This window comes from Notothenia rossii (genome assembly GCF_949606895.1).
Source record: "Notothenia rossii genome assembly, chromosome: 1".
In the NCBI taxonomy this organism is placed as follows: domain Eukaryota; kingdom Metazoa; phylum Chordata; class Actinopteri; order Perciformes; family Nototheniidae; genus Notothenia; species Notothenia rossii.
This window is the reverse complement of record NC_136912.1, coordinates 4,299,002-4,311,501: the sequence shown is the minus strand read 5'-3', so window position 1 is coordinate 4,311,501 and position 12,500 is coordinate 4,299,002. Positions and strand designations below refer to the sequence as shown.

General features: G+C 42.0%; 1 protein-coding gene across 1 annotated transcript in view; it reads left to right on the top strand.

Moving 5' to 3' along the window:
- LOC307045206 (voltage-dependent P/Q-type calcium channel subunit alpha-1A-like) overlaps positions 1-12,500 on the top strand; it is a 166,811-nt gene that overhangs the window by 40,140 nt on the left and 114,171 nt on the right.

The following is a 12,500-nucleotide window of genomic DNA, read 5'->3' as shown; positions in this document are numbered from 1 at the left end:
TGAATAAGGTGTAGAAATTACACATGTGTCTCAATGTAATGAAAAGACAGAAAATCTACAACTTTTCGGACCCCATGGTTTAAAAAAAGTTCTGTTCAAATCTGCTGATATACAGACGTTACCAATGGGAGAAAGTATGAAGGTGTAGTACCACCGTTCGGCCACTATGAAGATTAGCTCCAATGCACGCTGAACTTCCTGAGGGCTTTTGAGCGACCCCAGGTGTTTCATTGAATCAAATGTATACAGTCCAGTGGTGCTGTGTTCATGTTTACATAACATTGTCAATTTCTTCTAACCATGATGATGGTGCACTAAGGCCCGTGCTCTATTGGCTTAAAAACACAAGTGCGCAAAATTGCACAAGCTTGAGGAAACATGAAAATATTCGTTGGCCCAGTGCCTTTGTATTGTTTTTTAGGCAGGGTGTCCGCGGGGTCTTAAAAAGTATTAAAAGTTGATAAATAAATTTTACGAAAATGAAGGCTATTAAAAAGTATTAAACAGCATTTTCCAAGGTATTACATTTTGTAGCTTGTTTTCAATAAGTATATACATTGTCCAAAGAGGTTGTATTCTACAGTCTGCCTGAATGTAATCATTGCGTAGGTGTGTTGTGTGATTCTGTGTACTTTATTTATGGCATCCCGTTGGATTTGACGTCATCTGAACAGGACATCGCACGCTCACTGCTTGATAGCGCGCGAAGGTCCGTTTACGCCGGTTGCTAAGCAACATCGTTATGGGGAAATGCAAGTTTGCGTCCAAATGGTTGGAAGATAAGGAGGAAGGACAATCAATACTGTATATAGTCAATGTGAGGTAAAGTGTGTCGCCATGGTAACCGGTTAGAACTCAAAGTGGCGATGAGGTCTTAAAATGTATGAAAAGGGTCTTAAAAAAGGTCTTAAAATGTATGGAAAGGGTCTTAAAAGGATTTACATGTGACTTCAGGATTCCTGCATATACCCTGTTAGGAGAGAAATACTGACTTCATTTACAAATGATTCTAAGCATTGCCACGGTTTAGCTCTCCATCTCAACACTTCCTTCTCTCACAGCATCATAGGTACAGTAAATTAAGATGAGTGTACAATATATATATGCATCGTTATAACCTCATTGGGGGATTTGGGAGCAAGCATTAAGAACATGTCCCCCACTATAATCAAAACACCCAATAAGAGAATATTTCGTTTTTCCAGTGGAGTTTCCGGGTAAAATCGTGTCGTTGTATTTTACTTAGTTGAAGCTTTTTATGCAAATAATAATTCCTTTATCCATCTATCAGAGGGTAAATGTATGTTTTATGTACGCAAGCGTAAATAAATTACAGATACAGACAAAAATCTAACCGCAAAAAACCGGACTTATAATAAGTGCATTCAACCATGAAGTGCATAAGCTTTCAATGTGCCAAACCATCATGAGTGCTATTGCATTAGCTTTAAATATGCCCAACCTGTTAAAGTCTATGACGAGGACGATGTGTTGGTTTCTTCCATTTGCAAATAGATTTATAGAGGCAGCCCTGAGAGACATGAAGCCTCTGCTTACCACTGCAGCTAGAGGAGAGAGGGAGGAGGAGAAGGGGGAGAGAAGGGGAGACACGTGACAATGTCTCTCCATTCCCCTGGGCTATGGATAACAGGACAGAGAGAAATATGGAGAGGGGGGGGGGGATACAAGATGGGTTTGGCTGCTAAAGAAGGCGTGAGAGGGACGGGAGCAGAGAGGAGGTGAACCACAGGAAGGAGGGAAGAGTGATGGCTTTGGGTGGGGGGAGAGAGAGAGGGAGGTGAGAGTGATATATGGAGAGAGTGAGAGTATGGATGGAAGGATGGGAGGAGGACGAGGAGAGGCAAAGATGGAGATGGAATAAGGGGGAAGGGAGAGAGAGGGAAATGAGAAAGAGCAAACGCTGAAAGGAGCCCGCTCAGAGAGGGTGTGTGTGTGTGTGTGTGTGTGTGTGTGTGTGTGTGTGTGTGTGTGTGTGTGTGTGTGTGTGTGTGTGTGTGTGTGTGTGTGTGTGTGTGTGTGTGTGTGTGTGTGTGTGTGTGTGTGTGTGTGTGTGTGTGTGTGTGTGTGTGTGTGTGTGTGTGTGTGTGTGGTGTGAGCGCTGCAGTAACCTGCTTTTCCCTGCTCCCTATGATCAATCACTCAGAACAGCCTACATAACACACACACTCTGCTGTTACACTCACACACACACACACACACACACACACACACACACACACACACACACACACACACACACACACACACACACACACACACACACACACACACACTGTTGTCCTGTATTTAGATTATACACTCAATTACCATGCATGGTCCATATTGCCAATTATAGTTATATTTCAACGTTCATGTTTATTCATATAAAACATTTTAAATTGAATTCAAGGTCGTCGTATGAACACAGAAGACGGTTCATGCTCACCATGATTCCTCGATGTGTGTGTGTGTCTGTGTGTGTGTGTGTGAGTGTGTGTGTGTGTGTTTATATGTGAGAACCAATGGAAGACCTCGAAGAGAATACACTTTTTGGAAACTTCTCCAAAGCCTGGTAGAAAGCATGACCAGAGCTTTATTCCGCTAGATACTAGCTTGTTGGCTAGTTAGCTCGCTGTCAAATTCCGCCATGCTCTAACGATCCACTGGTTACGGAGAATGGGTCACTTAATGTAAATATCAACAGCAACGAGCTTCAGTGTTTGGATTTAGCATGTACTCATGGACTCTTGCTCCTTGACGCAACTTAACTTCAATGCAAAACCCAACAATGTTGAAAAGGGAACTTACCACATATGTTGTTTTTTACACGCTTATACGGAAGTTAGCACGTTGCATACAAACATTCCTACACGTACAGACATTGTATAATTTAAATTACTATTTTAGTCGTATTGCATTTTTCTATTTCAGATTTGATTTAGGATAGCATCTTTTTGACACTGAAGGAAAACTCACTGCTTTTGTAGTTTTCCTGACTTGCTTGTTTCAAAGTTGCTTGATTCAAAAAGGCAAGCAGTCACTTAGTCATTATCACCCTACAAGCCTGTGTGTGCCTCCATGGATTACATTACATGTTACTTGTTAGACACTTTTATCCAAAGCAACTTACATAATACTGTGGGGACACAACAACATGCTGACTTCAGTGGGGTTTGAACCTGTGCCCCCCTGATCCGAACACCACTGCGCCACACGCCTCCCTGTATTATGATCTGGATCTCGTTCATTTGGTGGCCCACATTTAAACAATGTCGTAAAAATAGATATTTTAGTCTTTGAAAATGAATAACAGAATAATTATTGACCCTAGTTCAAGGTTTCTCAACACACATTGCTTTTCTTGCACTACTGTGATCAGCCAGCAGGGGACATTGGGAGTATGCTGACTCAGTGAACTCCAAATGTCCGTTTAAACTACAATTAAGGCACTTTTTCCAGTTCATACTCATGGACCTCAGAGGACAAACCCTCCCTTATCGGAAAACTAGGAACAAAGGGACTTCAAATTAATCTAATTGCAACAAAACCAATCTCTTTGTGCTATCATAGAAACATTACACACTAATAATAATAAATTATATTTCTATGGCGCTTTTCATGAACCTATGGACACTTTACATTTGGGAGGGAGGGTAGACAAAGAAACAAAACAAAACAGACAGGAGGAAGTTGGTTGAGATGGGGGCGGAGGGGGGGGGGGGGGGGGGGGGGGGGGCTTATGGATACAGAGTTGAAGAGGTGGGTTTTGAGGCGGGACTGGAACAGGGTGAGGGACTCAGACTCAGGGGGAGGGAGTTCCAGAGCCACAGAGAAGGCTCTGTCCCCGAAGCTCCAGAGCTTGGCCTTGGGGATGGAAAACAAACTGGCTGAGGTGGATCTGAGGGACCGGGGTGGTTGGTAGAGGATGAGGAGGTCAGTGAGGTAGGGGGGGCCAGGTGGTGGAGGGCTTTGTAAGTGAGGACCAGGAGTTACCTGTTATGGTATTATGGTGTTTGTCCTCATTCACCAACATCAAACAATGGTTTCCAGTTATACAACAGTGCATGTGCTCTTTGTTACAGAAGTAAGTTCATACAGTTAGATTACATGTCCTTTGTTAGATGCTTTTATCCAAAGCGACTTGCATACATTGAGTACTGTGGACAATCCCCACAGGAGCAACTTGGGGTGAAGTGTCTCAGGGACACAACGACATGCTGACTGCAGTGGGACTCAAACTTGCTATCCCCTGATTCAAAGTCCATCACACTATCCACTGAGCCGCAGCCTCCCAGTTCACTCCAAATGTTTAACTAGGACAAAATGTAATTGTGTGTGTGTGTGTGTGTGTGTGTGTGTGTGTGTGTGTGTGTGTGTGTGTGTGTGTGTGTGTGTGTGTGTGTGTGTGTGTGTGTGTGTGTGTGTGTGTGTGTGTGTGTGTGTGTGTGTGTGTGTGTGTGTGTGTGTGTGTGTGTGTGTGTGTGTGTGTGTGTGTGTGTGTGTGTGTGTGTGTGTGTTTGTGTGTGCTGACTTCATCTTTGGCAGACACACTGGAGAGAGACGTTGATGAGGTCCAGAATTAATGACAGACTAAGATGAAGGGGAACACACACACACACACACACACACACACACACACACACACACACACACACACACACAGGGACCAGTGTATTTAGAATTCAGAGATGACAGTTCATTGATTCTCGGTGCCCTGCTGTGACGTCACGCAGTAATCTAATCATTTACTGTAGACTCCGGGCAGTCAATGAGAGGACAGACGTCCCTGTGACTCTTCTAATGGAGGATAACAATGATGGTGCTCAAAAATAGACTCATCGTATAATATATGATTTAAAATGGTATACTGATTTTTTGTTGAATGCATTTTCCAAGTTGGTTGGTTCTGTCTCACTCTTGGGATAACTTAGAAGAAGTTGTGCAAGTAATAACCTCTTGAGCTGCAGCGAAAACTTGAAAGTACGCTTTGACAAGTTTGTTTTTTAAATATTTTGCAAGACGGTGGCTGTAGTTCCAAACATACTGCGTCTAAACTGCATTACAGAAGCAGACGTGTAGTTAATAGGATATGTATAGGAGATTATTTATGACCTGTACATTAGGCTGTTAATAAAAAAAATAGGCCGTCCAGGACCATATTAAAAAAACACTTACAGCTGTTTTGAAACTGTTACCATCATCATTTTAAGACATACTGTATCCAACCATGTCTTCATCATGTTGGCTCCTACTCAAAACAAATATTTGTCTGCATTGTCTCCTATTCTCGTCTAGGCATTGACTTTGGTGTTGCAACCAAAAATGCTTTGTGTTCGGTGTGAACAAAGATAAAGGGATCGACTGTGCACGTAAACATTGATAACTGCATTTTATGATGACACATAGAGTTCACCTGATGCAACAATAAGTTATTTGACTAATAAACAATTTAACTCAGAGTCAACAATGGGTATGATGCACCAGAATGGACGGACACAACTACTTGAACTCAGTTGAGTTTCTGAACATATTTAACAAACACTGCATTGTTTGTCTCAATGGAGAGACCCTAACCCTAACCCCGTAGAAAGAAATTCCCACATGTCAGTGCAAAAGACGGATGTAGTGTCCAGTGTCCCTGGCAAAGACACCTAATGACTTCAGGACCGCCTCTGACTCACTGCAGGGACATTTGATTGCTGCGTCAGAAGCAGGACAGAATAGATCTAACCGGTCTTCATAAAGATATGTATCCAGCTGTATTGACTTGGACACTCAAACATAGTCTGTCAAAGCACATTGAGCCTGGGAAGCTTCCAGGGATGGGATGGTTACTTAAAAACGCCAATGTATACCAGAGAAAATAAATATCAATAAGATGGTGTTGACTTAAGTTTAGACGACAGAACAATTTAACTTTCGAATAAGAAGAAAGCAAGTTATTTAGCAACGAGAATGTGTCCTTCGTACTTCTTTCAAAATGTATTGCAACTTTTTTATCCTGCTAGCAATCTCCATTTGTTTCCCAAAGTACTACGATCAATAAGATATACTTGATTGTCCCCGTAGGAAATTTGTTCTGTACTCTGCCCTGTAGTTCCACAAAAGATAATAAATCACACGTACATGGTACACGATCAAATACATTAACATATTAAAACATGATTTATGTACATATCCAAAGTTTGAAAATACACTTATACCCAGACAACCCTACTGACCATTGGCGCTTACACACTGCAGTACTTTTCCCACAAAGGTTCATGAGAACTTAGTTCATCAGAACTTAGTTCATCAGAACTCTTTTAGTTCTGATGAACTAAGTACAGATCGCGTTCACACCGGAATAAGTCCCTGGGGGAGGATTAGGCAAATGAAGCCGCTGACGTCACTTCTTCTTCTTCTGCTTTGGGTTTACTGGCAGGCCGTAAACCACTTCACGGCGTATACTGCCACCCGGAGTCCCCGGCCGGATGTCCCCGGAGTTGGGGACTGGCTTCAGTAGAAGCTGCTGGGACTCCCAGCAGCTTCTACTGAAGCCTTCCGAGTAAACGGCCAGAACGCCGACACCTCCTCATCTCCACCGCTCCCATGTTTTCTTTTGTGTTGCCATAAGTTAGTCTCTCTGCGCTGGGCTAATGCTAATGCTAATAATGCTAATGCGAGGATAATAAAATGGCGGCTTCACAAAACCTTTCGGGAGTTTTGCGGGGCGTGGTTTGCAATCCGCCCAGCCAATCAGACATAGGAACCTTTTTCTCCCACGAAAGTAAGGGACGGCAAAGGGGGTAAAAATGGTTCTGATGAACTAATTTTAGTTCCGGCTCTTTTTGGTGTGAACGCGACATTTCGGAACTATATCGGAACTAAAGTGGGAAAAGTACTGCGGTGTGAAAGCGCCTCATTACGACCAATTTCACAACCCTCTTGGCCAAGATTTAAACTATACGGTACATTTCTTTGTTGAGAAGCTTCTTGGAGGTGTTGTAGTGGTTTAGCCTGCTTTGGGGGACCCCAAACCTCCTACCAGAAAGTAAGAGGATATTCTTTAACCCCCATATATAGCAGGCTGCACTGCTAGGTTACCATACCATGCTGTGATTCTACTCTCGCACATCATGATCAACTAAGAGCATGAACTTCGGTTCAACTTCATTGTCCTCTGATAACGTCTTTTTTATGTAACTGTAAGGGAAAACCGTTCATTTTTTGGCAATCTAATAATGTTTAACATCTAATTATGTTACTCCCCAAGCTCCTAAACTTCCCGCTGTGATTGAAACTAACTTTGTTTTGAATCAGGTCGCTCTCCTTCGGTACACACAGGTGTTACAGTAGAGTACAGTACCTCCTCTGAGAGAGAGTACTGTACGAACATTGAGCGGGGAAATTAAGTCAAGCATGGAGAGAAAATTGAGGTCACAGAAAGAGGGGGAGGGGGTGGGTACCTGGCGTAAAATTGTCCCTTTGCCATCACTTCCATTATCATTATTGCTCTGCAGTCATTTACAGACTCATCACTCTCCTACACGTTCTCCTGTACCCTCCAACTCGGTGCCCCCAACGCTCTCTGCTGCACACGAACACTGCACTCATGTAAAGGGCTTTAGGTTGCACAAGCATTGTAATGGCCGTCTGTTTGAAACTCAATGAGCTGTTCTGATATACAGAAGTAATAGAGCAGGTGGACATTACGAGTTTCTATCAAGTGCATTAATTTCTCTATCAGGAAAAGATATGGTTTGGACCGTAGTCGTTCGCGAAAGGATATCAAATGTAGGCTGTGTTTATTCTGACAACTGTTCTGCAGTTTGTTTGAAGTCAGTTTGATTTAGGTTGGTTTCACAGGATAAATTGCAAGACTTGTTTGTTCAAATGTGTAAAATGACCTTTATAGAAGTAGGCAGAGAAATAGATATGTGGAATAGAGTCTCTAAATCATACAGGAATGAGCTTGAGGTGGATGGGTCAACGTGGTCTAAAGGCAATACATGTTGGTTTCTTTGAAAAGTGGACGAGTGAGATTTTCGCCAAACCAAGTAGTAAAATCTACATATTTTCACTAACACAGAAAGTTGTCTTTGAGCCTAAATCAACTTAACTTTACCGCAGTGGTTGCAAATCAGAAAGTAGTCAGTCGTTTTGGAAGGCATTGATTTATTACATCGTTTTTCATGAGGTTCTGAGGACTTCAGGGAGGGTTAAGTGCTGCAAGTTAAATATACCTTGAGAACTTTGTACAGTCATTGTACTGTGGGCACCATACTGTAGGTGTCCTGTTATACAGAGAGCCATCGAGATAGAGTTGACATCATACTGTAGATGTTGACAAAGCAAGAACATGCAGGCTTTGTTCAAACATCTTTGGTTTAAATGCCTAAAGAAACCTTTTTGGAAGTTGGTGGAATAAACAATGTGTTCATTAACAGTCTCAAAATCATATAGAGTTTCAGGTAGGTATGTCAACAAAGACTTGGACATGGTTTTCTTTGATTGTTCCCTCACCAAGTAGTTATTTTAACCCAAACCACAATACATTTTTACATTTTATAAATCTCTTAAAACCTCAACAGCCCTTTAATACATAGGTAACAGCTCAGAAACTGGTCAAAAGTGTTGTTAGACACTGATATAACACATATTTTGTCATGAGGTTCTGAGGACTTCAGGGAGGGTTAAGTGCTGCGAGTTAAATATACCTTGAGAACTTTGTACAGTCATTGCACTGTGGGCACCATACTGTAGGTGTCCTGTTATACAGAGAGCTATCATCTGGTGAAAAGCCAGTCATTCCCGTGGGCAAGATCAGACCTGGGATTGGTTGGTTGACATACTAAATCTTGGATAGTCGAATCAAAGAGATATATATATCTAACGTTGTGTGTGTGTTTGTCAGGTGTTGGCTCATAGAAATCAAAACTGCTATTGAATTCAAGTTGGGTTTAGGCATTCATTTCGCTAGAGGACAAGTTAGAGTTGACATCATACTGTAGATGTTGGCAAAGCAAGAACATGCAGGCTTTGTTCAAACATCTTTGGTTTAAATGCCTAAAGAAACCTTTTTGGAAGTAGGTGGAACAAACAATGTGTTCATTAACAGTCTCAAAATCAAATAGAGTTTCAGAGGCGTGTCAACAAAGACTTGGACATTTTCCCGCTTAAAGGTTTCTTTTGAGCATGGCTTTGATTGTTCCCTCACCAAGTAGTTATTTTAAAGTGGACCTATCATGCTATATTTGAATAATATAGTGTAGGACCATACCTATATAAGGCTTATTTATACATGTTATTTTTCAAAATACCAAACAGATCATGCATTTTAGCCATTCCTCATTTCGCTCAATTTAACACTGTCTTCGCATCATGGGCTGATTCTGTGAGAACAGCACCATCTACAGGCTTGGCATATGTACTACAGCGTCTCCAGCGCTTTCCAACGGCAATGTCCGTGGCTGTCTCCTCCTGATTGGTGGAGTTGGCCCAATAGCCGTAGCGCCACTTCTGTGACGTCATAGAAGTGTTCAAGTCTGTATCAGATCTGTTGCAGCCCCTTTTTTAGAGATTTGGGTATGGAGGAAAATAGAGAGCGTTGTGTTTTCTGACACTTGGTGAGTTCCCTGGAACACCGGGGACACATGTTCATGTAGAAAAGACGTACAAAAGTGCATTTTGCATGATAGGTCACCTTTAACCCAAACCACAATACATTTTTTACATTTTATAAATCTCTTAAAACCTCAACAGCCCTTTAATACATAGGTAACAGCTCAGAAACTGGTCAAAAGTGTTGGAAGACACTGATATAACACATATGTTGTCATGACGTTCTGAGGACTTCAGTATATAGAGTTAGGTGCTGGGAAAATATACCTTGAGAACTATAGTCATTCTACTTTTGGCACCATACTGTAGGTGTCCTGTTATACAGAAAAGCATTTATTTTCTTGGTTTAGATAAGCACTTAAATAGTTGGTTATCAAGTTGCAAAGCAGAACATTTGACAGACGAAATCTTGGGAAATAGCTTCCTGTATGTGTCATGTGTCTGGTAAACATACTTCTGTCTTTGAATTAGAGTTGGATTGAGTTTGAGGAGTGTTTATTTTTCTGAGGATGTGGATTAAACGGCAGGATCGGCTGTATTGAAACTGCTTCTGTAGTGTAGGAAACCAGGTTGTTGTTACTACGGATCAACTAGCAGTTTGGAAACAGACTTGATGAGATTACATTTCCCTTTAAGCAACATACTGCTTCAGTGTGTGGTAGTTTGTGAGCACCCACACACCCTTGTGAACAGAAATAGAGTCACAGACACAAACGCACACCTACAGACACACAATGTGAGGGCACCGGGTTCAGACCCGTTCATCCTCACTCCTACAGCGTGACGAGAGTTTCTCCTGCTGAAGAGTCCTTGAGCAACCTAATTTCAATCTGCCTCCCCCTACCTGACTCTTGACATCTTCGTGGGACATGGAAAAAGTCAAACTGTAAAGAAGTGTTCTCCTTTAGTCCATCGAATACTTTTGGTGACATAGCACCCCTTCTGGCAGGGTTTTTCCAAACTCATGAGAGAAATATCTGACTCTTTAGCTCCTGTTTTACAAGCTAGTTGTTTGCTAACTTTGTCTATCTGCCGTTAGATGCTGTAAAGTAATCGTACAAACATTTCAAACAACTTTTAGCTACATCTGGGAACAAGGATGATTAGATAAGTGAGAAGGAACTAAATATAAACAAAATATGTCCTTGAAACCAAATTAAAGGCTAACAGAAGCTAAAATGCTCATGAGCTGATGTTGGATGCTAATTCAGCTAGCAACCCCTTTCAAAAAAATGGTATTCAGCTTATTCAATATTGATATATACAGTTAATGTATAAGAACACAAAGTTAGTTGAAGCAGAGAGGCAGAAACAAAAGCATAACAAATGGACCGTCCTGTGAGTTCTCCAATGTCAGCGCTTTTGGTGGAAGACCTGAAAACTATTACAAATAACTACGAAATGTATGATACCTACATTTTAAAACATAAAAAACAATGTAAGCATTTAACAAAGTCATTAACATGGGCTTCAATAAGAATTAAATATCAGCAAATGAAAAGAAAGTGAAAAGAAATGTACACTAACCACTCTGAATACAATTTGCTTTAACCCTATATAATACTTTTTAGAGATTAAGCAGACATTAAAAGTCTGTATGCAATACTTTAAATGCATTGTTAAGGTAGCACTATGTTTGACTTGAGCTTCAATGTATTGATTATTAGGTGAAGTTATATGTGGGGTGTTTATTGTACGTATCAAATATGGAATTCGGGGAAACTGCAGCCCAAAAGACACCATAGAGCCTTGATTAAAAACTTCCCACACACACATTCAACGACATGACGTACACACACACACAAGGACACAGAAGTCCAGACGTCCTGTCCCATGAGCTCGAGGAGTCGTGCGGGCAGGAGACGGAGGGACAGGTCGGCCAATCAGGCGGCCGGAAGAGAAAGAGACGGAGAGGTGAATGGAAAAACTGGAGGAAGATTAGAGACAGGAAGTAATGACGTGGGCGAACAGGGGGGAGATGCTTGTAAATGTATTTAAAGGACTCCAGGTCACTGCAGCAGAGAATAACTGCTTCTGGTATCTTTTCACCGTTTTAGGCAAATCTGTTTAAAAGTCTTTTGATCAAGGTGCTCTTGTGCGAAAGATTTAAGCTCTTAAAGTGTCCGGAGGGTGTTTGCAGAAAAGCGTGCACACTCAGCAACCCTCCCATAGATCAATAAAGGTTAATAAAAAAACGTGTATTTGATTAAAGGACAGAAGAGTGCATGATGGAGAAAAGACAGAGAAGAGACGATCCCTCCTAATCAGCCACCTTCATTTCTCCTCATCCTTCTCTGAGGAGATGCACCAAGGAAAGGAGAAAGGGAAGGAAAGGTGGAGGAAGAAAAGGAAACATGGGAGTTTGGTTGGGGGTGGAGGTAGAGAGAGAGTCCATCAGCTGAGTGTTAGCACTCTGCTGAGATCAGCAATAATGTGAGAGTGAGAAAATGAAGAGGAAGGGGGGATGAGGGTGGAGAAATGTGGTCAGAATGAGAGTGCTTGCATCCTGCCTCTGCCAGCTTCAGCAACCAGCAGGAAGAAAACAGAGGGGAATGAAATGAGGATGAAAAAAGATGTTTGGATGAAGAGAACTGGCTTTGATAAAGTGAGAGGGTGGGCTCTGGTGACATGAGCTGGTGGAAAAGATTCCAGCCCCCGAGGTGATGGAGCCATTACAATATTACCTCCAACCCTACCAGCAGTCTCCCTCCAAACACCCCCCTGCACATAGCACATGGGCTCTCCCAATAAGAGGGAATGATCGGGGCGTACCATGGTTGTGGAGGATGGGGGTGAGCGGTGACATAACGGCCATAAAGTGCTGCTTAATGTCCCGTGTCTGCAGGAGAGAGACGGAAGGAGAAAGGGCAGGGAGAGCAACGTTATTGTGTTTTCCA